General features: G+C 34.1%; 1 non-coding gene and 1 pseudogene across 1 annotated transcript; both read right to left on the bottom strand.

Annotated features, from left to right (window-relative positions):
• Positions 1-13,293, bottom strand: part of LOC128108751 (phosducin-like protein 3) — a 100,583-nt pseudogene extending 87,290 nt beyond the window's left edge.
• Positions 13,294-17,403: 4,110 nt separating this feature from the next.
• Positions 17,404-17,563, bottom strand: LOC128109212 (U1 spliceosomal RNA). Its single transcript, XR_008217749.1, has one exon. It is a non-coding gene; the product is annotated as a U1 spliceosomal RNA (small nuclear RNA).
• Between the last annotated feature and the right edge of the window lie 8,240 nt (positions 17,564-25,803).

Below are 25,803 nucleotides of genomic sequence, written 5' to 3'. Positions count from 1 at the left end.
ATTCCTTCCTTATAGGGCATAAGGCCTCCCTTGAGGAGTCAATACAGGCTGGCATATCAAGTTGGGGAAGGACCAAGTCCCTCCTCGCTGTACCAAGGCTGACAAGATATCCCACTATAGGGAATGGGCCCCAAAAAAGCTAGTTCATGTACACACGATAAGTCCTGGTCCCACTGCCAGGGGCCCCACAAACGGATTAAGCCACACGTCTGTCACCTAGATTCAGAGGGCCTAGTTCGATCCTATGCATGTTCCCTAACTGTCAGACCAGAGTCCGTGAGCTCCCACTGGCTCTGGTCAACTGTTTCCATGGATTTCCCCATCATCATCTTGACCCCCCCTGCTCCTATAATCCCTCCTCCCTCTCTTCAACTGAACTCCAGGAGCTCAGCCCAGTGCTTGGCTGCATCACTATATCTGCTTCCATCAGTTATTGGATGTAGGTTCTATGAGGACAATTAGGGTAATCACCAATCTGATTACAAGGAATGGCCAGTTCAGGTATCTTCTCCACTACTGCTAGGAGTCTTAGCTGGAGTCACCATTATGGGTTCCTGGGGATTTCCCTAGAATCAAATTTCTCCTTTAACCCATAATGGCTTCCTCTGTCAAGATATCTCTTTCCTTGCTCTCCCTCTCGGTCCCTCCCCCAACTCGGCCATCTCAATCCCTCATGTTTCCATACCAGATCCCCTTCCACCTACCCCTCCAAGTTTATCCAGGAGATCTTACTATTTCCCATTCCTGGGCCAATCTATGCTTACAGTTTCTTCTTAATGCCTTTACTTCTCTTTTCCTTCATTCCTTCCCATTAACTATTAGAATATGTCTGTTGTTTTACAAATAATAAATTTTACTCATGACTTTTGAATTCCACTTGTGATTACTAGAGTAAGAAATTTGACTAATGTAAATTTATATCAATAAAATATTTTTAACAAATAGTTGTCCTGGTTTATTCATTTTCCTCTCCATATATTAATTTGTTTATTATTTATTACTTATTTTGTGTAATGGCCATTCTTAATGCCAGAGAAGCTGAAAGACACTTTGAGGAATGAGTATGTGTTATATAATTCAATTTATGTAAATAGTGCATAGTACAAGTCATTGAAGTTATTTATCTTCTATGTGTTATATATAAAAATTGAAGATACTTATTTTCTATATAATACCTAAGAAGCTTAACAAAAAGGAGGGATTCCACTATGTATCATATTGTGTATTTGACTCCATATAAAGTAATGCCACTAAAAGCTTCATATTTCAGAAATGTAAAACATTTATATAGACAGTGCCCTAGTTTTTATACTTTCGTGATATTTTTATTACCTATTGCTGCAAGTATCCACACCCACATTTTGTCATAAATAAATCAGGATATTTTTTCTGAGAATCCAATCAATATCACCTCCTACAAAATGTTTGACTTTGAATCAATTTAAATGTTCTGTTTCATTGTGTTCTTTCAGAATAATGATGCATTTCAGAGAAGTGTGTTTATTGTGTATTCAGTACTTTATACAATATACAAATACAATAAATGTCTGAGAAATTCAATCTATATCTTCCCAATGGGAAGAAGAATTTCATACTGACAAAAACAACCAAGCACATTTTGCTTCCTGTGAACTCATATGCTATAAGAGTATAGGTAATGAGGAAAATGAGTTTAAGGGATGGAGAACACAGCAATTCTCCAGACTTGTTCAAGAAACGTATGATTTATGGAACAAAATGATTTTCTCAATTTCTTGTTTATTTAGTACAATTAAATTAGAACTGAAGTCTAATAGAAATTATCTTGATATAGGTCTGAAGTTAGTGCCTAGCACATTCAATGCTTAGGGATCTTGTATATGATAGAGTGTATGAAGATAAAAGTAAAAAATAAGCATAATCCTGTCCTTTAGGATTTTCTGCGTTATTGAAAAATCATCTTCCTGGTTGGGCATATAAATATTTAAGCAAAGAGTCTTGTGACACTTGCTTATCAAGTTAATTAATACACTTTGATATAAAGATAGCTCCATTTCTGACTTGCTCTGATCTCCCAGAGCTTCTCAGAATACTTGGCACAACATAAAATACATAGTATTTTCCTGTGAAGAGAAGAACAATCCCTAAAGATGGGTTCATCCTTGTTTCTGGAATATTTACATGTTTTATATGACAAAGAGGAATGAATATAGCAGATTTAACTAAGGTTTCTAATTAGCAGCTAGCTTACACTGAATTATTTGGAGATATCTGTAAAACAACAAAAATCTTGAAAAGTAAGTTGGAAATATCGAAAAGGGTGATAGTAGTATCCATGTAGGGTGATATTCGAAATAAGGGCCTTTCCACACATTTCTAATGCTGAATATAGAAGAGGCAGGTGCTATTATGTGTCAAAAGCCTTCAGAACAAAGAAAAATAATTGCTTAGAAAATTAAAAAGAAGCTTGGTATCACTATGAACTTGCTTTGAGTTTTTTGAGACTATTTGAAATTTTTTATTCCTGAAATGGCGAAACAATAAATTTGCACAATTTCAAGCCACTCAGCTTGTTTGATTTTCCCTGGAGAATTTCACCAAGGTGAAAAGAAGCTATTTTTTTTCTGTTTATTTTTGGCAAACATTTGATTAACATGTGCAAAATTAAAATAATGATATACTTATTAAAAATAATTTTTTTTCTGCTTATACTGAAATACAAGTCAATTATTTTTCGTATATATGTAGAGACAATTATGTACACATCCATAAGCCCTGCCAAACAGCAAGCGATTTTAGGGTTAGATGACTAGAAACACTTAAAATTGTCAGAAATTATGGTTGCCAAAATGCATTACAAATTTGTTAACAGGAAATTTGACAGTTGGAGATAACACAGTCAATGAAGAAACAAAAAAAAACAAAAAAACAAAAACAAAAACCCTCCAGCACATCACATTTTATTCTAAAGAAATTAAATGCTGATGGCAGTCATGGAAACAATTGAGAAGTATTCTTCCTTACTTTTGCCTCAAACAAATGATGTGAGCAATCAATATATAGTAAAAATTTCTCTCTTTGTCAAGAATAATAAACATGGGGAGACAAAGCTCGATGTGTTTATTTTAGCAGAGAAACATGATGGATCCTGACAGGCTAACTAAATTGCCTGATTCCCCTTCTACTCAAACTACAGATTTTTATAACTTTTTCCCCTTGCTGCTGACTGACAAAGGATAGAGCAAAGCCTGGCTTACATCGTACATGTCTCTTTTGTTTCTCTGACACAGTTCCATATTCTGTAGGTTTGATGGATTATTCTCCCACAGAAAACAACCCTGCCTCAAGAAACAAAACGTGATACATAAGGCTGAGCTTTACTTAGTTCGTGGATAGTAAAACTTCAAGGAAATGAGGTCAGATGGAAAAAAAAAATATGACAACTTTATACACTCAGGGATGAAATGAAAGGAAATGCATAATATTTAGGTGGCCTTGGGTGCTATTAAATTATTAAAAACATAATTTGTTTGAATATATAAACATGGTATGAAAATTCATAAGTCTTTTTATGTCTGGATTCCTTTGACAAGCTGATGAAAATTATGGAAACTCTCTTTGGAAATCACACTCAAAAACATACATATGCATGCTAGTCAAACATGTCAGTTTAGCAGACCATGTACAGGAATGCCTGAAATACCTGTTTATCTGCAGGTTACTTGATATTTAACAACATTTAAATATAATTACTAGTTTAAATGAGTGCTAGTTACTTTTGTATCTCTTAATTCTAAGATTGAATTAGTATATTAAATTTGAAATAAAGAGTACTCTCAAAATAACTAAACTTATATTAGTTATATTGTTCCGTCCCTACAAGTAAGTTTCACATATTTTTTTTTTAAACTTTGGCTTTTTTTTTGGAGGGGGGGGTTTGAGACATGGTTTCTCTGTGTAGCTTTGCGCCTCTCCTGAAACTCACTTGGTAGCCCAAGCTGGCCTTGAACTCATAGAGATCTGCCTGGCTCTGTCTCCCAAGTGCTGGGATTAAAGGCGTGAGCCACCACCACTCGGCAGTTTCACATATTTTTAAAGGAATATTTAAAGTCATGCAAAGATGACTCAAAATGTTGTTGTGCTCAGTGTTACCACAGTGCTTCAAGTTAGAGAGAAAGAGTGAACACTACAGATCTCCTGACTACAGACTAAGAACATGTGTATGAAGAGAAAGTAGTTATTGAAGAAAGACTAAGGTCATTACCACTGTGAGTTTAAAGATGTCTGTAATTTTTGATTCTTGGGATTTACAAGATTACACCCAAACAGTAAAATCAATTATCCTATGTCACTGCTTTAGAAGTGGTGGGATCTGAATGAAAGGAGCTGATAAATGAGGTCAACTGAAGTCTCATGCAATTGCCAATTTTATTCAGAGCCTCACATAATTTATACTCTGAGTGTTAAGAAAGGTCACATGAGTAAAGTTCTCATGAGTTCAAGCTGTATACAATCACAAGGTAAGTCATACATGGCAAACATATTTTAGAGGCATATAAACAAATAGCAATAGCCAATTATAATGATTATTCTGAAGTAAACTCATTCCTATCCATTCCACCTGTGAGGAGTATGAAACCATTTCAAGAACAATTCCATGTTTTGAAGAAACTGAGGTCATAAGATTCTTGTCTTGTTTTTGACACTCAGAATTCTCCTCATATATCCCATTCCTGTACTGTATTTAAGCAATCCTATACCTTGTGGTGAACAACAAAAATGTATACAAGGAATATTATACAGAGTGAGCAGGTTGTATTTAGGAATACTTGTGTATATATGTTAATGCATGCAAGAGCAGTTAATGAAAGAGGAGATGACATAGAAAAAAATGAGGAGGAGTCTACAGGAGAACATGAAGAGAGGAACAGGAAGGGGGAATGATGTAATTTTATTATGATATCAAAAAATCAAATAAAGAAAAATATCAGCACAATAAATGTGAACAGAGTGGTGAAATCTCTCCTTTGATGTGCAAAGCAAATGATCCAATCATCCTATTTTAAAAGCCCACATCACAACTTATCTGTTCTCCAATATAAATTATGTGACCAATCAAGACTATTATATTGACCCTTTTGACTAATGTATATTGGAGAACGTAACAAACCAAGAAGTTTTCCAAAGACTGTAGTTCAGAAAATTGGCATGGACAGCATGGTGACAATTGCTGCTTGAAATGTTCCAAGTAAATAATATCCTTAGCCCAAATCTTTCACTTTATTACATTTCAGAAGATAAATCATGAAATAAAAATATTCAGAGGTATATGATATAACATGGTTGTGAATAATATAAAGATTATGCATACAGATAGGGCTTGGAGACTAAGAGTTCTTGACAGTGGCATTTAGCTTAGAATTCTTTAAAGAAAGTAATTATGGCTTTTGGAGCAGAGGAAAAGTAAGGTCTGATATATTTCAAAAACACCACCTCTGGGTATTATGTTGAAACTTAAATATTAGTATGTTTGTTAGGTTAGTAATGGAAGATAACCTATGTGCTGTGGTGTATGTGAATGATAGAAGAAAATATCATGGAAATCAAATCTCAAAACAGAAATTGTTTTTTATTGTCTGATATGTTACATAAGAGATGGAGTGGTCTCAAAAATACATTTCTTTCACTTGGGAAATACAATCTTTACTCAATATTCAATATTGATAATGGCACATAGGCAATGAAAATAGAACACTAAAGTTATAAAAAAGAACATCCTTAATAACTTCATTAGGGCTGAAGTATCATAGTTAAATAGGGAAAATACAGGACAATTAGCTGAAAATAGTGTGATTCTTTGTAAAAATCATTCACATAGCTTACATAACAGCTATAGGACATATTTGTAATATAAGCCAGATCTTATCTAAGTACAGTTCCTTTACATGTGTTTGGAATGTAGATATTTTGCCTTTTAAAGACTTAGAATTCAAATAAGCTAATGGGACTGAAAATAGAGGTCACTTTCCCCATTTGTCAGATAAATCAGTTTGTATTTCTCCAGAGGTCAGAAAGTATGCATAACCTCAAATCATGAATAACTAGTATACTTAAACTTCCCTGTGGTAGATAAATGAGTGAAAATGATGCCTAGAAGAATTTACAAGGTGTGGGATAGATTGACTAAGAACAGACTGCCCGATTCAGTCCTGATAAATTTTAATTGCCAGATATTTTACAATAGGTTGTACAATGCAACCCTGAAATATCCGAGATCATCATTCCAATCCACTTTTTTCTTCACTGTATATTGTGAGTGAAAATAATCACACTTACATTTGGGAGGATTGGCCCCCAAATGCAGCTAAATGATTAGATTGTAAATATGCTTTTTGAGATCCAATAAAAAGCCATTGTTTACATCATCAGTGTTTAAAAGAAGACATATAGCATGTCCTATTTACCCTCTGATATTCTCATTTAATTAACTTTTCTTCTTTATATTTTATAGATTTTTATTTTCTAATTTCATAAACAAAACCCTGATTAAGCTTTAGTGTCTTCTGTTTAAATACTTCAAACTTCACCTACATTGAAAGTGTGAAGAGTATATTAAACAGAAATGTGTGTAGGAGCAAAAGATGTTTAAAGACCATCATTCCATCAAATGTACTGCTATTCTATTGTAGTAAGAAATATTTGGAACGCCTACTTGCTTCACATCCACAGTAAGTGTTTTATATAATTTGTGTGATCTAAATGGATTTTGAAAAACTGGAGTAGAAATGTTGGTATTTTTAGAATCTACAATTGCAAAGACAATAAATGTCTGATAGTATCAGGGAAGTTTAGCATTTAAATGAAAAAAATATTTCATAATGGAAACCTGGGAACATATACAGAGAATTGTCTGGGATCCCAGGGTTTCTGACCATATTTCTCTAACACACTTGCTTCTCTTCTCTGTGTTCAGAACTTTTCTCACATTCCTTAGCTGAGCATTTGCAAACTCAGTGTCTTTCAATATAATAATTTGTTTAGCTCCATACTATCATTTTCAGAGCATTGTACAATATCATCATTTTCCTCTCAGGAATATAGATAGCAAAATATATTAGGAGGCATGCATTTCACTACATAGTCTTGAAGTCTCTTCTAGGTTACCTAATAGTAAATGCAAAGCAGAGCGTTTTATTACTCATCAAATTATTAACAGACTCACAATAAAGACTATTTTAATTTATTTTCATTCATAAGCCAAAATGTGTATTCTTTGTACTTGTAGTGCTATACCTACATATTTATGCATGTATTTATAGTATTATATTATAAGAAAATAAATGAAGTTAAGTATGTGTGCCTGCTGTATGTGAGAAAAATAACACCAAGCAAACAATATTTTTCATCCTCCTATAATTTAATACCAGAATCCATCATTACAGTTGCATTAGTTTTTTGTGGTACCCATTTTTATGTCTATTATTCTGTTAACAAATCAAATGTCTTATTTCCATTTTTTTCAAAGGGCTATAGAGTTTTTGAGAAAACAGAGAACATTTGAAACATGCACCAGCCTGATGAACAAAAACAATTAATGACCATTCTCCTTGTGCAACAGCAGAATAACTAAGAAATAATAAATACAGTTCCTTTTTAAACAGATTTTTGCTTATTGTAATCATTTAAACCAATTCAATCATAAAAATCTTTAAATTTGTTTAATGTAAGAATGAGCATGCAAGTAATTCCTAATGTTTCATATTACTACAATTATTAAAATAATTTACTATCATTGATGTGTTGTCAATAGACACACTATGATGTCTTTGTGTTAGATATATTATAAGAATTCCAATGAGCACTTATGTCTGTAGCAGTGAGTTTTTGAGTAGTTCTATGATAGATGCTTTAAATTTATATTTTCACTTTTCATTTAGGTTATCCTAGAAAAAATATTAGTGTTTTGTTTTGTGAAAAAAAACATACTTGTGATTGGATTTGTTAAACTTACTATTTATCTTTGTCAAACTGATAAAATATATTAAAATATATAAATTTGGTTAACAAGTACTCACATAAATAGTGAAAGAAACCATGGCAAATCTGAATATCTTAGAAAACATCCAATTCAATCTTGTCATGGTGGCTCATGCCCATAATAATCTCTCATTTCTAGAAGTTGACTCAGGAAGGATTCAGATTTCTGAGGCAAGATTGAGGGCTACATAGGAAAACTCTACTTCATTAAAACAAAAAGCAATAATAAATAGTGCACAAGGGTATTATAAACATTTTGTTGTGGAACAAAACCAATAACATTGATATATATTAAAAGGGGATTCATTATTAGCTTACATGATTCAGCCTGGGTAGTTATACCACCGCTGTCCTTGCTCTCAAGAGGCTGAGAAGCAAGAGGGTACTCAGTCATAAGCCTAGTGCCTCTGCAGTTCCAACCTCATAATGCAAGTCAAGAAGATTCCAGGAGAGTGAATTATATTCAGTCTAGGTTAGGAGGCTGAAAATATTTCATTTTGATGTCAACAAAGAATGGCAGCTGTGGTATTATTAGTGGCAGAAGAGATGAATTTAACAGTAAAATGGAAAGGCATCTTCAAACAGGTAAAAGGCGGAGCTCCCACCTCAGAGCTTCTTTGATGGGCTGCCCCCAGAAAGGTCCATGTACATTTAGGGTAAGTCTTCACATTGCCTCCTCAAGAAAATCCTTTAGAGGTGCCCCAGCAGTTTATCTCTCATTTGATACCAGATCCCATCAAGTTGAGAAATAAAATTGACTTTATAACATAATTAATGAGACATAAGTAAGAATTGTGAGGACACTTTGTCAAGAAAGAGATATGATTAATTAATATGACTCATAGAAGTGGAAGCTTTCTTTCTCCTGTGACTTCCTGTCTCAGTTATGCATTCTCATACTATCAGGGAATACCAGATGAGTCACCGTTGGTCCAAATTCTTTAAACTAATAAACTTACACTTACAAAGTAGACAGCTATCATAGTTAATTATCTGCATTCATCTAGGCTAATTATTGGCCAAATAGTAGTGTGACTGTGAATGCAAAGATATTTCATTAAACATTATCGAGATTAAAACAAGCAAACAAACAGTGAATAAAGCAGAGTATTTTCCATACTTTTGGAGAGTCTAACTGTACATGGATGGACATACATACACAAGCAAATTCTTATATAAGAATAAGTAAATTTACACATAAATATGTTTTCCCCTGAGATTAAACCCAGGGCTCACACACACACCAGAAAAGTACTTTAAAACTCAGCTTTACCCTCAAAAACCTTTTGCTTTTTGTTTTGAAAAATTAGACCACTCCTGTGTTGTTGTAAAATAAAAAAATATTTTTAAAAGAAAAGAAAAGGAAAGAAGTATGAAGAGGAAGCAGTCACCCTAAGATAAAGTTGATTTTAACAAAATAGGAATCAAGTTTTACTAGGTAGTGAGAATACTGTTGAGATTAGGGAAGAGGACCAGGTGAGCATGCTTTAAAAATAAGAAGGATGGCAGGGTGCTTTGCAGACAGTCCAATTCTGTTGAGACAAAAATGTCTGATAGTCAAAATGCAAATTTCTTCATTTCAGTACCAAACATTCAATCTAAACCCAAATATTTTTTTTATTGAAATTCATTTTTCTATGCACAAATTAAACAGAACTACTTTTGCATTGACAGTCTGTTCTATATCAAAATTTAATAAACTAAATCCATAAATTTTGATTGCAAATTATTTTTAGTTTAACTTACTGAACAGTAACTGAATGAGTTGTACCTATCAAGTATCCATGCTGATCTTGTTTCTTGTCTTGTAGAGAGCCTGACCTTGCAGTATGTGTGACATAAGAAAGGGATAGCACATGAAAACTTCTTGTTGTGTTCCTATACTTTCATGAAAAGCCATCTAAGTGTTTCAAATCCACTCTGCAAAACATTTTAAATCATTACACTCTTTAACTGTAAAAGAATAGTTCTACTTAATTATAATCTTGAAAATGAACATGAAAGAAGAGAGAGAAATCAGTCTCCTGTTGCCTAGTGCCTACATGAAAGAATCAGAGATCGCTTTTCGCTTATTCACCTTGTGTTTTGATCATTGAGATGTGCTTCGGTTCCTGTAGCCACTAAATTTTATGTTCTCTTCTTTTATCTCTTGACCAGATGCTGTTTCTTTTAATATCAGTGAATCTCACATTACTTAAATTACCATTTTCACGGTTAACATTCACCCCATATTACCTGTAATATGTCAAATCTTCACAACTAGGATTATGTGGGAAATGGATTACAGGCAGACAACAGTTTCAAGACCTGTCATTCATCTTCTCTAGAGAGCTCATTAACCTTTAAAGGTTTGTACACGATTCCATAATTATCTTGCAATGAGATTTTTATTTCTCTTCTATTTTATCACTTTGGCCCTTTGTGCGGCAGACAGGCAAATGAAACTGACATTAACTCTTTGAACTGACAAAGTAGTTGGCAACCTGGAAAAAAGTATAAAAAGTAAAAATATTTCTTTAGCCATCATCCACAATGAGAGTATTTCCTTCTGACACAGAAGTGATTATTAGGACTTTTATATTAGAATAATATGAAAAAACACTTAAGATAATCAACGAAGTATTACATCCCTTGGCCCTAGTGATTTCTCAAGTATTTATTGAATGATTACTTCTCTTACTGAGGCCATCCATATTGCCTGGACTCATTTCCACTCTTATATATACACATATTATATTTTACCTGTCATAAACAATGATGATATCCAAAATTACTAAAACGAATATGAATATTTTAAATAAGATTAGAGTATCTGTTTTTAATTTCAAATGTTTATGTTGTTTATGATAATTGTTATAGGAAACCTTATTTATTTTAGATTTTGTAAAATATTCCAAAAGTGGTATCATTTAAAAATATTGTCAGGCATCATTTCCTTAACTTTTTAGAAAGTAATATGAATTGTAAATTACCAGTATCACCTAGATTGGGAGCATATATTCTGTTGGACTCATCTGCTTTGGTGTGACTATGATAGGGATTCCAGAAGCTCATCTATTAAGGGTGCGTTCTGCAGCCGAGACCTTGTCGTATGGTTCCTGCTTAGACACATGCACACGTGTTCCTTAGACACACATACACACTGCTGACCTCATGCTCTACCTTCATCAGAGACAAAACTTAGGTTCATCATTGCACCTTGGAGTGGAACTTCTAAAATCACGAGCCCACATTAACCTGAATGAAATCTTATATAGTCCCTGCCAGGTAGCATCTCATTAAGGTAGCTTGCCACCCATTCATTTATTTATATAAGCCTAACCTTAAATGGACATTAAACCAGATATAGATGACAAATGTGGTATTTCTTTTGTTTTTTCTCATATCACCTAATCTAATGTAGGACACTAATCTGATATATCAAGTAGTTCAACTATTAACTTACCAATGACAAATTTATTACTGAATTCTTCAACTAAGACATATGATAGAATGTCCTTCATGTTGACTCAAGTACATAATGTGGGAAAACTAAGTATCACATAATTCTTGATCAGTGAAACACATTTTGACTCATGAATCGCCTTATTTTGTATCTGCTTTTGCTGAATCAAGATACCCATTCAACAGTTTCAGGGATTTTTCTTATTTTTATTCATTCTTTTTGTATTTTATTTACTTTTCACTACCCAATGGCTTTTTTTAACTACTTTCGTTCAGTACAATGTAAAATAAATCATTCTGGGTACAATATTTACTTTGTTTCTCGAAACATTAAATTTGCAAGTTCTCACACCACCTGTGATCCCTTTGTATGATTACTGAGATTTTATCAATTTCTTTCTTTCTTTCTTTCTTTCTTTCTTTCTTTCTTTCTTTCTTTCTTTCTTTCTTTCTTTCCTTCCTTCCTTCCTTCCTTTCTTTCTTTCTTCCTTCCTTCCTTCCTTCCTTCCTTCCTTCCTTCCTTTCTTTCTTTCTTTCTTTCTTTCTTTCTTTCTTTCTTTCTTTCTTTCTTTCTTTTTTTTTTCAAGACAGGGTTTCTCTGTGTAGCTTTGCATCTATCCTGGAACTCACTCTGTAGCCCAGGCTGGCCTCGAACACATAGAGATCCACCTGCCTCTGCCTCCCAAATTCTGGGATTAGAGGCATGCACCACCACCACCTGGCACCGATTTCTTTTTAAATTTATCAAATTCTTCAGAACCAAGTCTTCTCTAATATTTAACACTCCACTCATCTCAAACCAACACATTTCCTGTATTACTACTGTGATGCTTAAGATTAATGACAACTAGATAGAATCTAAAATTACATTGGAGACTGGTATCATGGCATGCCTGTGAAGAGTAATATTTTATTACATTAATTAAATAATATCATTAATAATTAATTATGAGTGTCACAATTCAGTGCATAAGGTGTAAATCAGTTTATAATATGGAAAAAGTAAACAGAACACTAACATGTATTCCTTACTCTCTCTTTCCTTATTATGGATGTGATGTGGCCAGTTTCTTTGAGCATCTGTCTCTTTGACTTCTCTATCATATGGATTACATCTTAGAACTGGAAGCCAAATTAGATCCTTTCTCCTTTAAGTTGCTTTTGTGAGGGTGTTCTGTCACAAAATAGAAAAACAACTAAAACAATGACATTTCAATATTGAGGGTGTAAATGAATTTCATACCAATTGCCATTTCACCTTTCAAATGTGATTATTTTTCCACATTGATAACTTTAACACATCAAGAAAGAACAGTTGACCTTGGAAATTCTGAAATGTTGTTATTAAATACATAAATAATATAAACCAAAACCACAGAAAAGTATACTTATTGATAGAAATGCAATTTTCTGTTATTAAAACAAACTAATTTTGGATTCCAAAATAAAGCTTAATACAATTTTAGATTTTAGTAAAATTATTTTGATTATTATCTCATATTTTATGCCTCTCTCACATCTTCATCCTTTCTTGTTACAACAAACCCTAGTAGATTATGATTTTTCTTCTTCACAGGATATAGCTTTATTGGGAGGATAGAACTAACTTAAAAGAGGTAATTAGATTATAATAAGACTCTGACAGTTGGTTCTGCTCCAAACACTCATGATCATATAAGAAAAGTCATCATTTGCACAGAGGGCAACAGGGAAAAGATGATGTGATTACTAACATGGGGAGAAGTGAGCTATTTCCAAGCTAAGGAGAGAGGCCTGGACCAGAACCCATACCCACTTACCCTCATTAGGAATGACCACTTCTGGCACCTTCATGTTGGATTTATTTGCCAAAACTGTGAGAAGTTAAGTTTCTGGTGTTTGAGATACTTAGGCTTCGCTACTTGGTTATACAATACATGACAGATATAACAATATATTAGAGGAAAACTGCAGCAACTAAATAAAAGAAGGACGTAGGAAAAAAATTAATGTACTCCAGGGTGATAAAAAATACATAACAAGATACTTAATTTCAAAAAAATAGTGAGGTTCTTTGTCCTTAGGGTTAATATGTTCCAAATCAAAGTATTCAATTGAATATTCCATATAAGAGTCTTTGTCTCTGTTCTTTTTTTTATTAATAAGACCTTTTTTTTTTCTAAATTAAAACTTTATTGAATAAAGAACACTCTCCTGAGCACGTGATTGGGTGGACTAGGTCTACATTACATGCAATGAAGCTGAACACGACAGTAGTTTAACGTGGAATGTCAAACACAGTTTCTTCAAATGCCTTTTTTAAAAACTCGTTACATATGATTGGTGAAATGTTGAGTGTCATATTTTTCTTATTGCACGTCCGCTAAATCAATGGTTTTGTAAAATGAAAAACTAGCGTGTTTGTCTCTGTTCTTACTAAATTGAAATTCATTGCCATACTAGTCAAGGTTTATTCATTCAAATTGAATTAACTAAGAGTATTTTAGATAGGGTAGGATTTTCTGGAAGGAGTATGGATGCTTGTATAACTGAAAGAGCTTAAAGAACATAGATCACCAAAAACTTTAGTGTTCTAACAAACAAGAAAGTTGCAGAAATCACTGAAAGCCAATGGTGTTTTTTTCAGCTACGTTAGACTTTCTGATTAGAAGATGTCAAGTACATGTAAAACTTTATGCCTTGTATTTCTAGATACATTTCCTTTATCATTGTTTTTATTGATATTTCATTTTTGAATGTTTATTTTCAAACAATTTTCCTGTGTGTTATCCTATGGTAATAAAAATATGTCATATTTGCTTACCTATTTCAACAGTCTCCACTTAGATATCCAATCAGCTTTTCATTCGGACAATAGAATTACTTTGAGAAATCTTTATTTTCTTTTTTATTAAGAAATTTCTTATTCACTTTACATACCAACCACAGATGCCCCTCTCTTCCTTCCTTCTGACTCCCCCTGAGTCTTCTCCCCCAACCCACCTCTTATACCCTCTCCCGAAATGGTAAGGCCTCCTATGGGGAGTGAGCAGAGCCTGGTACATTCAGTTGAGGCAAGTCTAAGTCCTGCCTTAGTCTAACCCCTGTATGGCTGTGTAAGATGTCCCAGCACAAGTAGTAGGTTCCAAAAAGCCAGCTCATACACCAGGAATGGATTCTTATCCTACTGCCAGAGGGCCCCTGAAGTAGATCAAGTTACATAACTGTCATGCTTATGCAGAGAGCCTAGTCCAGTCACATGGAGGTTCCACAGCTGTTGGTCTAAAGTTCATGAGTTTCCACAAGCTTGGTTTGGTTGTCTCTGTAGGTTTCCTCATCGTGATCTTGATGCCCCTTGTTCATAGAATCCCTTTTCCCTCTTTTCGACTGGACTCCTGGAGCTCAGCCTTGTGCTTGGCTGTGGATCTCTCCATCTGCTTCCATCAGTTACTGGATGAAGGCTCTATGATGACAATTAGGACGTTCACTGATCTGATAACTGGAGTAGGCAACTTCAGGTACCCTTTCCACTATTATTAGTAGTCTAATCTGGGGTCATCCTTGTGGATTCCTGGGAACTTCCCTAGCACCAGGTTTCTCCCTATCCCCATGATGTCTCCCTCTATCATGGTATATCTTTCATTGCTCTCCCACTTCATCCCTTTTCCAGCTAGACCATTCCATTCTGTTATGTTCTCATCCCCCATCTCCTACCCTCTGTTGCCACCCCTCACTCCCATTTTACTCTGGAGATCTGATCTATTTACCCTTCCTAGGAAAGGGAAAATTCCATGCATCCAATTTAGGGTCCTCCTTGTTAGCTAGCTTCTCTGGAGCTGTATGTTGCAGTCTGGTTATCCTTATCCACTTATGAGTGAGTACATACCATATTTGTCTTCCTGAGCCTGGGTTACTTCACTCAGGATATTTTCTAGTTCCATCCATTTGCCTACAATATTCCATGATGTCATTGTTTTTTTACTGCTGAGTAATACTCCATTGTGTATATGTGCCACATTTTCTTACTCATTCTTTGGTTGAGGGACATCTAGATTATTTCTAGGTTCTGGTTATTAAGAATAATGCAAAAAAAGAATAATGCTGCTATGAACATAGTTGAGCAAGTGTCCATGTGTCATAATTAAGCATTCCTTGGGTCTATGCCCAAGAGTGGTATCATTGGGACTTGAGGTTAATTGATTCCCAGTTTTCTGAGAAATCACCATACTGATTTCCAAAGTGGCTGTACAAGTTTGCACTCCCACCAAGGTGGAGGAGTGTTCCCCTTGCTCCGCATTCTCTCCAACTTATGTCGTCTTCAGTAAATTTGATCTTAGCTAATCTGACAGGTGTAAAATGTAAGTTGTTTTGATTTGCATTTTCCTGATGACTAAGGATGTTGAGCAGTTCCTCTAATGTCTTTCAACCATTTGATATTCTTCTGTCAAATTTTCTGTTTATCTCTGTAGACCATTTTTTTAAATTGGATTGTTTGCTATTTTGATGTCTAGTTTCTTGAATTCTTTATATGTTTTGGAGATCAGTGTAGGGTTGGTGAAGATATTTTCCCATTCTGTAGGCTGTCATTTTGTCTTATTTACCATATTCTTTGATTTACAGAAGCTTTTCAGTTTCAAGAGGTCCCATTTAGTAATTGTTGCTCTCAGTGTCTATGCTACTGGTGTTATATTTAGGAAGTGCTCTGCTGTGTCAATGCATTCAAGACTACTTCCTACTTTCTCTTTTTTCAGGTTCAGTGTATCTGGATTTATGTTGTCATTGATCCACTTGGGATTGAGTTTTGTGCATGGTGATACAGATGTATTTATTTGAAATCTATATGTTGACATCCAGTTATGCTAGCACAATTTGTTGAAGATGCTTTTTTTTGCATTGTATAGTTTTGGCTTCTTTGTCAAAAATCAGATGTTTATAGGTGTGTGGATTAATGTCAAGGTCTTCAATGAGATTCTATTGGTCCACATATCAGTTTTTATGCCAATACCAAGCTGTTCTTATTACTATAGCTCTATAGTAGAGCTTGAGGTCAGGGATGGTGATTCTTCTAGAAGTTGCTTTATTGTAGAGGACTTCTTTAACTACCTGAGCTTTTTGTTTTTCTATATATAGTTGAGTATTGTTCTTCCCAGGTCTGTGAAGAATTGTGTTGGGATTTTTATGGTGATAGCATTGAATCTGTAGATTACTTTTGGTAAGATTGCCATTTTTACTACATTAATCCTACCTATCCATGAGCATGGGAGATCTTTCCATTTTCTGATATTGTCCTCAATTTCTTTCTTCAGAGACTTAAAAATTTTGTCATACAGGTCTTTGTCTTCTCTCTCTTTCTCGCTTGCTCTCTCTCATCTTTCTATCTATCTCTCTATCATCTATCTATCTTCTATTTATCTATCTATCTTTATATATCTTTCTCTCTTCTTTCAATCCTCCCTTCTCCCTCATTCTCTCTCTCTTCCTCTTCTTTCTCTGCTTTTCTCTCTGTCTATCTGACCCTCTCTTTTTCTCTCTCTCTGTGTCTGTGTTTGTGTGTTTATTAGTCTTTTATGTGCATGAGTGTTTGCATCATTTATATGTGCCATGTACAGGTAGTGTCTTTGGGGGCCAGAAGAAGACACTGGATCCTCCAGAGCTAAAGTTATAAGCTGTTGTAAGCTGCCCAACATAGGTGTTTGGAACTGAACCCAGGTCCTCTGTAAGAACAAGTGTTCTCAATTTCTGAGCCATCTCTCTAGAACCATAGAATACATTTTTTGATGAAAATAATACATGAGTTTTATTTTGTTCCCTATTGATTTCTTAAGATTTAAAATAAAAGTTTACATTTTATTGGAGTCCAACAGTATTTAATTCATGTTCCAATGACCATAAAGCTTTTATGCTAACACTGTCTTCCAAAAATCTGTATTTTTTGGTCTTTTGTTCCATCTCTTTTCTTTTCAGAGAAGAGTGCAAATGAGGTCCCCAGTACAAGAAATTATGCAATCAATTTCCCTGCATTTGAAGAAATTACAAGGGTCAATGCAATTTGAGTACAATGGATAAACCTTGCACTAGGAAAACCATCTTCATTGTCATGGCATCTCCCCTGCCAGGTAAGTGTTGTTGGTTGCTTTTACTCTTTTGGGGGGCCTGCCACCAAGCTCCCAAGTAAACGCACACAGAGGCTTGTTAGTACTTATGAATGCTTTTCTGGCCTTAACTTGGCTTATTTTTGCCAACTTTTATTAACTTAAATTATCCCATTTACCCTTTGCCTCTGGGATTTTCCCATTCTCTTACTTCTGTAAATCTGACTCTTACTCTGTGGCTTGCTGTGTAGCTGGGTGGCTGACCCCTGATGTCCTCCTTCTTCCCTGGGTCCTTGATCTCTTCTGCCAGATTTCACCTTCTATATATTTCCTCTGCCTGCCAGCCCCGCCTATCCTTTCTCCTGCCTTGCTATTGGTCAGTTCTTTATTAGACCATCAGGTGTTTTACACAGGCACAGTATCACAGTTTCACAGAATTAAACAAATACAACATAAACAAAAGTAACACACCTTAAAATAATACTCCATGGCAGGTAAGTTTGTTATTTTTCCCCCTTTTACCATCAAGAGCAGTATAGGATTGTCCCAAGGTAGCTCTTTAGTCAGGTGTTAATAGGTTGCTTAGCATACAATGTAATCATGTTCCTATTCTGATCGAAACAGACCACTACTAATATTAAAACAATAGCTCAAATGTTAATTATGATGCTTTTTAAACCTCTTATGATCACAGATTTTATAGAATAATTCAAATATAAAGTAAATGAGGTTTAAAAATACTAATTGGCTAAAAAGTATGTGTCTCATCTGAAACTGTGTTGAAAGAACTAAGAAAATTTTTTGACAAAGGGAACATTCACAATATCATAGGAAAGACAGATGACAAACATGGACAATGCTGTATTAATTTTACCTTAAGCCCTTAGAAATATTGAATTTTTAATATGAATTACATTATGCCCAACATTATTTAGCTCATTATTTTTATTTAAATATAATTAATTAGATAATTTGGATCAAAATATAAAGGAAGTTTTATAATCCTTCAGAGAACAAGACATAATCTCTTTCTGGTATTTCCCAAGAATTAATGGAAATGAAGCCTCAGTAAATGGTTGGTTAATCATTTGGTTACTAATCACCTATAAATGCAGAACAATAATTAAAACTATGTTTATTTTATTCTAAATAATAAATAACTACACATCTATGATGTAATGCCCAGGGAAATGTATCATCAGGTGAAATACTTGATGCACAAGCATTAGGACCCAAAACCCATGTAAAGCTATGTGTGTTAATGCACATCTTAAAGAAAAAAGATTCTGGGTTCTCAATGAACAGTATTATAGATGAAAAGAAAAGTTCCAGGTGCAGTGAAAAACTCTGCCTCAAAAACCATGTTCAGAATTATTTTTAGAAATATTTGATTACTATTGCAAATAAAAACTATCAATGGACTATATTGATGGAATATAAGAAGGATACACCTGGGAAATGATACAGGTTAACAGAAATTGTAGTCTTAGCTAACTGGGAATGCATTATTCTCACTTTAGAGTGAGAAAGGAACAAGAGAAGATAGATAAATTGCCATATAAGCAATGGATACATAGATGATGATAGATACATGATAGATCAATTGGTATGATGTTCATACTCTATAAAAATACTGGAAAATAAATCAAGAGCATGGGGTATGTACACAGGAGGGACCCAATTTTCTTTTCCTACAGAATAAAATACATGAAAGTCTTTATGACAAGATACTTTTGGTGATACTTATGGAAGAATGGAATAGAAAAACCAAGGTTAAGTTTACATGCTGTGTGTATCAATTGACTAAATGAATATATGCTTAAGCACGAGTCATGTACCGTTGGTAAAATGTTAAAAGGAAGAACTGAACAAATGAAGAAATCTTAATTAGATTGTCAAGAATAATGACAAAGAGCTTTGCCCTCCAGATATATAATTCTGATGAAACTAATAAGATGTATGTAGTGGATGGGTTGACAGTAAAAGACTTTTAATGGGGTTATGATGAAAGTAAAACTTCTTTCATCTAAATTATTTAAAACATTTTTATTACCTAAAAAAATATGATTTCAAGGGTTGCCGATGATATTCAATAAATGGATTATGTTGCTGATATGATAAATAGAGATATAACAGAAATGTATATCAATGGCAAATAATTACAGTATTTAATATTTCATTAAGAACAAGAACCCAAGTAATCATGGACCTTAAGGAGAAAACGTAAATGTTCAATAGTCTTTGACAATGCTTGCTTTTTAAGACTTTGATAAAATTATTTTTAAAGAAGAAAACATAAGCAATGCAATTTTTCATACTGAAAAATGAAATAAAATATTTTGAAAAATATTTCTATGACATGTATAGATATGGAAACACACATTGTGATAAAAAGTGTACTGAGTCAGTTAGGTGATGTCTAAGGAAGATCAGAAAACTTGAACATGGAAGTGAAAACTACTGAAAATAAAGTATAAAGTAAAAAAAAAAAACTAGAATTACTTAACTGAGCATTTGGGCCATTGTAGAGTAATATAAAGTTGTTAAACAATTGTGTAATTAGAGTACAGGGAGAAGAGAGAGTGTGAAAGCAGAAAAAAAGTTATAGTAAATGCTAAATGTTTTCCAAATGTAATAGGAACCATAAACCAACAGATCCTCTAGCCCTACAGTCATACAACGCATTCAAACAACAATCTCCTATCTTTTCTCACCCACTGCTCTTCCCAATCCCCCACACCTCCATTCCTCTCAGTTCCCCCATCTTTCCTCTTCCGCAATCCAATGCACCTCTGTTTCCCTTCAGAAATGAGCAGACCTCCAGTAATATCAATGCAACTTGTCATGACAGGATGAAATAAGACTAGCCGTGTGCCCTGGTATCAAGCTTGTACAAGGCAACCCAGTAGGAGGAAATAGGGTCCAGGACCAGACAAAAGAGTGAGAGATACCAACACTCCCACTTTTAGGGATCCAACCAAAACCTCAAGCTAAATAACCACAGCATGCATGCAGAAATTCTTCATTGAAAAATGAAAATGTAGTTTATAATCCCAGCAGTCAGAAGGCTAAGGCAAAAATAAATGAGCTGAGGCCAGCCAGGGCTACATATTGAAGGACTATGTGTTATCAACCACATTAAAAAAAGATTCTCCCCATTACTGATGGCTCACATCTTTAATCCTAGCACAAGGGAAGTAAAGGAACACTGGTAACTGCATGTTCCTAGCCAGCCAGGGTGACATTGTGAGATCCAGATACTAAATAAGCAATGTAATTTTTAATTAAAAAAGTTGGAAGTTGTCTTTCAGAATATTTTAGGGTCTAATGAGACAACTGGAAACTTATAAAATGTGTTGAATCATTCCTCACATAGATGTATAAAGAAAATCATTAAATATACTAAATTTCAAATGTTTGCTTGTGTAGAGTGAAAATGTCAACAGAGACACTGCAAACTATCTTCCGGAGATAATAAACACAGAATGATTTCAAAGACGGTCCTCTGTCTGTCTGTGCACATCTTAAAGTCTTTACTTCCTTGAAAGGAAACCAAATATTGATCACCTTGTATCTAAGACTGTCCATCAAGCATGAAGAAAATTTGTATTTAAGATGCTTACTGAATAAAGGTGTGAATTAATTAATGTGAATATAATACCTTGTATGTGAAGAAAAATCTAGACTTCAAAGGTCTTTTTTTAAAAAAATTCATTCCTCTAGTTGTTTGTAATGATATCTCTTGTGTCAGGTTGGATGGTTTTCAAATGAAAACTGGTGTCTACTTTTCTCAAGTCAACAGTTTCTAATACTTACTGAAATAAAGAAGACTGACGAAGGCATTGGCGTGATATTTACACCTCGGATAAAGAAAGGGAAGTTTGAGCATTTGAGAAGTTGCCTTCTTGGAAAATTTCTAATGAGTTTTGAAGAAAAACATTTGGCTACCCTCAATTTCTGGAAATAAAATTATAACCTTCTATAAAGACAAGTATTCATTACGTTCACTCATTTTTAACATATATGCAATAGAGTAAAATCTAGTATTCATAAATGACTAGTGAATTCGATGTTCAATGTTAATTAGTGTGAATTATGGGGAAAAATACCCTGAAATTCAAGAACACAGTTTTATAAAGATAATTGGTACAAATATTATATCCGTGAATGGATAACTTAAGTTCATGCAACTACATGTCTCCAATAATTGCAGAGTAACTAAGTGATACAACACATTTTAAATTAAAGCTATTATAAAACGATTTTTAAAATGACACGAGCCTTTATTTTTACTTCAATATATAACATTTCTTTATGTGGTGGAGGAAGTTAAAACATAACATATAAATACATATGAATGAAAAAATAGTAATATATTTTCCATTGAAAGATGAATGGATGCTATACTTCAAAATAATTTCAAGTTTTGTCATAGAGCAAATCTCAATTTTATGTTTTACAATTATCTTAGCTTGGGTTTCTATTGCTGTGTAGAGACATTATAATCATGGCAACTCTTACAAAAGAAAACATTTAATTGGGGCTGTCTTACACCTTCAGAGATTTAGTCCATCCTCATCATGGCAAGAAATATGGCCATAGGAAGGCAGATGTGGTACTGGACAAAGATATGTGAGTTCTACATCTTTCTCCACAGGCAGAAGGAGACTGGGTACCACACTGGACATAGCTTGAACATATTAGACCTCAAAAAAAGTGTGGATAAAGTGTGTCACTGTGGGGGTAGGTTTTGAGGTCTCCTATGCTCAAGCTATGCCTAGTATGACAGTTCACTTCCTATTGCTTGCAGATCCAAATGTATGTATCTCAGCTCCTTGTCCAGACCATGTCCACCTGTATGCCACCATGTCCCACCATGAAGACAATATCCTAAACCTCTGAGGCTGTAATCCACCCCAATTAAATGTTATCCTTCATAAGATTTGATGTGATCATGGTGTCTCTTCATAGCAATAGAAGCCCTGACTAAGGCAGACAGTTAGATAAATGATAGATAGATAGATAGATAGATAGATAGATAGATAGATAGATAGATGATAGATAGATTGATAGTAGATGAATTACAATAGATGATAATCTAATAGGTAGACACATTAGATAGATGAAACATAAATAGATGGAGAGATGACAGAAGATAGATAGATAGATAGGTAGATAGATGATAGATAGATAGATGATAGATTATATAGATGATAGATGACATAGATAAAACATAGATACATAGATGCATAGATAAATACATAGATGTCAGAGACAGGTAGACAGATGATAGATGAATAGATGACAGATAGATAGATAGATAGATAGATAGATAGATAGATAGATAGATAGACAGAATGAACCAGGACATCTATAAATCCTAAAGTACGTACTTTGATTGTTTTACTGTTAGAAAAAAATGTATAATGTTCATTCATAATTGCATATTGTATAACCATGTTTGCTAGTACAAATTAGATAAATAAGTAGCTTAATATAGTGGATAGTCCATATAAGAGTTCAAAAACTAGGTAATTTATGTTGCTGTAATGGTTTTCATAATTAACATTAGTATCACATTGAGAAAAAATACATATTCTTTTAAGAATAACAAAAGGCCATAAAGTATGGAGGCAAAGAGGTGACTGGTAAAGAGAACAACTTCATTCTTTGAGGCCAAATATACTTTGCTAGGGAACAGAAAGATGATTCAATGATTAAGAGTACTCACTTCTCTTGCAGGGCACTAGGGTTCAGTTACCTATAGTCACATGATGGCTGCCAATGACCTCTGACTCATTTCCAGGGAATCTATAGCCTTATCTGCAACCTCAGAAGGCACCGGAATGCACAGGGTACACACATACACATGAGACAAACATTATAAACTTTGAAAAATTAATTGTACTTTGCTCAGGCACTGGCGAAAACATCTGCCCAAAATATCAGAATTTCCCACCCTTTATCTGTGCATAACTGCCAAATAAACTTTCGTGTTATTCCCATTAACAATTTATTTCTCTTACCCTTTATCCTGATTTACTCTATGGTTTTCAAGGCTTATAGAAAAAAAATACAAGAGAAATGTCAGGTTTTTCTTAGGTCTCAGAAATCAATAATATTTTTGGCAAGTAGTAGAGGCTATACTAGATATGAATGCAGAACACAGTCATGTCTTGGTTTCTAACTAAGGCAGTCTCAATTGCCAGACCTTCTGAGCAGCCTTTCAGATGACTCACTGTGATGCACACCTGTAATTTTATCACTCTCGACATATAGACAGAAAAGAGCACAAATCTATGACCACCCTTGGCTGCATAGCACATTTATGGTGAGTCTAAACTATGTAATGAATCTAACCTCCAAAATCCAAGCAAACCAGTTCTGGAGATGGTTTTCAGTTTCCCATACTTGCCTAGGAGAGTATATATTTGTCTCAAATACTATGGCTTGATAATTTATGGTCGGTTTAGATATGTTATCTAGCTCACAAGAGCTTACATTTATTTTGGTTTCTGAATTTGAAACAAAGGAAAAAGAGTTATCTTTAAAATCACTATGCACAAACCGATGGTATATGGCTCATCCTGCTTTCTAGCCAACCCCCCCCCCCACCACCACCACCACCTTTCCATGTAATTCTAATCATTACATGTGGATCTTACTCTTAAGATTTCTGCATTTCTCAGAGTAAGGAAGCCACAGGTTAATATGATTATTCTTTAACATAACAATAAAAACAAGGCAGAGTTCTGTGTCTGAGCAAATGAGCAAGAAGCTCCCTTGACCTGGTAGCAGAAGTCACTCATTAATCCTCCATGTTCACATTGTTGACTAGAGGCATGATAAATCTACCTACATTCTATAGTTGGAGAATTGTGCTCTACACAATATAGACATAGGAAACCTACAATGTGAAGAGCACGTGGGATGGAAGTCAGGCTACAATCTTCTCTGTAGAACACCGTCTGGCACAAGAAGCTGAGCACTGAATCCAAATACTGATAATAAATATCTTTTCTCTGCACTTCTCAAGTAGGAATTAATTCTCCCCCGAGTGCTTTGAATGGTACCCATGTTTAATATCCCAAACCTTCTCTTCAGTTAAATATTATTTACTTTCCAATTGTAATTTTACAGTAGATCTGTAAGGCTCCAAATAAAAGGGAGCTAATCAGGGTCTTATTTCAGTGTTCTCAAGCTTTAGACAGAACACTAGCAAATGAGCAAGCTTGTCACCAATGTTTACAATAATTCAGAACAAAAGACACAAGATACAAGGTAGATAATAAACATTTTATTGAAACAATGAATATTCCTCATATTTCAGTTGATTATGAAAATATACTTTATACTTGAGTGGAAAGTCTTATATTTGCTTTAGATATCAAAACCATTATTTTCATTTCAACATGAAAAATATTTATTATAATAGCCCTTTTTTAAATTTAAGAGCCATGAGAAATCCCAACAAACTAATATGGTATATGCAGTATGGTTTTATTTATGCCACCAATTTTAAAATTCCCTGTGAGGTAATAAACATGAAAGACGTCTATGCAGTAAACAATTTAAAATTTACTTTTCTCATCTTTTGTTCTAAGGAAAATATTAATCTTATATATGAAAAATTGTAGCTAGTCTATAAAAGTATAATTATCTGCATGCACATGCTATGCTCTGATTATGAAGATATTATTTTGTGAATAATTATCAGTATTATCTTAATACTGCTATTTCATATTGCTTAATATCAATGCTGCTTTCTATTTTTCTGAGAAGTAAATCACTATCATAAAAGGCACAAATACTTTTTGGGGGAAGTTTGGTTTTAAAATATTACAAATTATTCACCTTTTAAAAGCTCAAATAAGTGATGAAAGCAAGGATTTAAGCACATTTTCCCCCACCAGTGTTACCAACAAATAGAAGTTCCACAAATGAAAGTTATCTCTATTATTCCTTTATGAACCCAAGCACCTATTGCATCAGAAACACTGAAGAGTTCTGGAAGTATTTTCTGTCATATGTGATGTGGGATGTCCTTCTGTATGCTGTGAATATGTGTTGCTATTATTGGTTGATGAATAAAGCTGCTTTGGTCTATGGCAAGGCAGAATATAGTTAGAAAGGAAAGCCAAGCTGAATACAGGGAGAAAGAGAAGCAAAAAGATGACAGCAGACTTTAGTTGGAGTTTTCCTGCCTGGCCCACAATCAGGACAAATCTCTGTCACCCGCCAGTCCCACAGCCACTCAGACCCGACCAAGTAA

The sequence above is a fragment of the Peromyscus californicus genome, unplaced genomic scaffold (genome assembly GCF_007827085.1).
Source record: "Peromyscus californicus insignis strain IS unplaced genomic scaffold, ASM782708v3 Scaffold_13__1_contigs__length_99412109, whole genome shotgun sequence".
NCBI classification, from domain to species: domain Eukaryota; kingdom Metazoa; phylum Chordata; class Mammalia; order Rodentia; family Cricetidae; genus Peromyscus; species Peromyscus californicus.
Note: the sequence above shows the minus strand (reverse complement) of the source record. Positions and strands in the feature narration are given on the sequence as shown.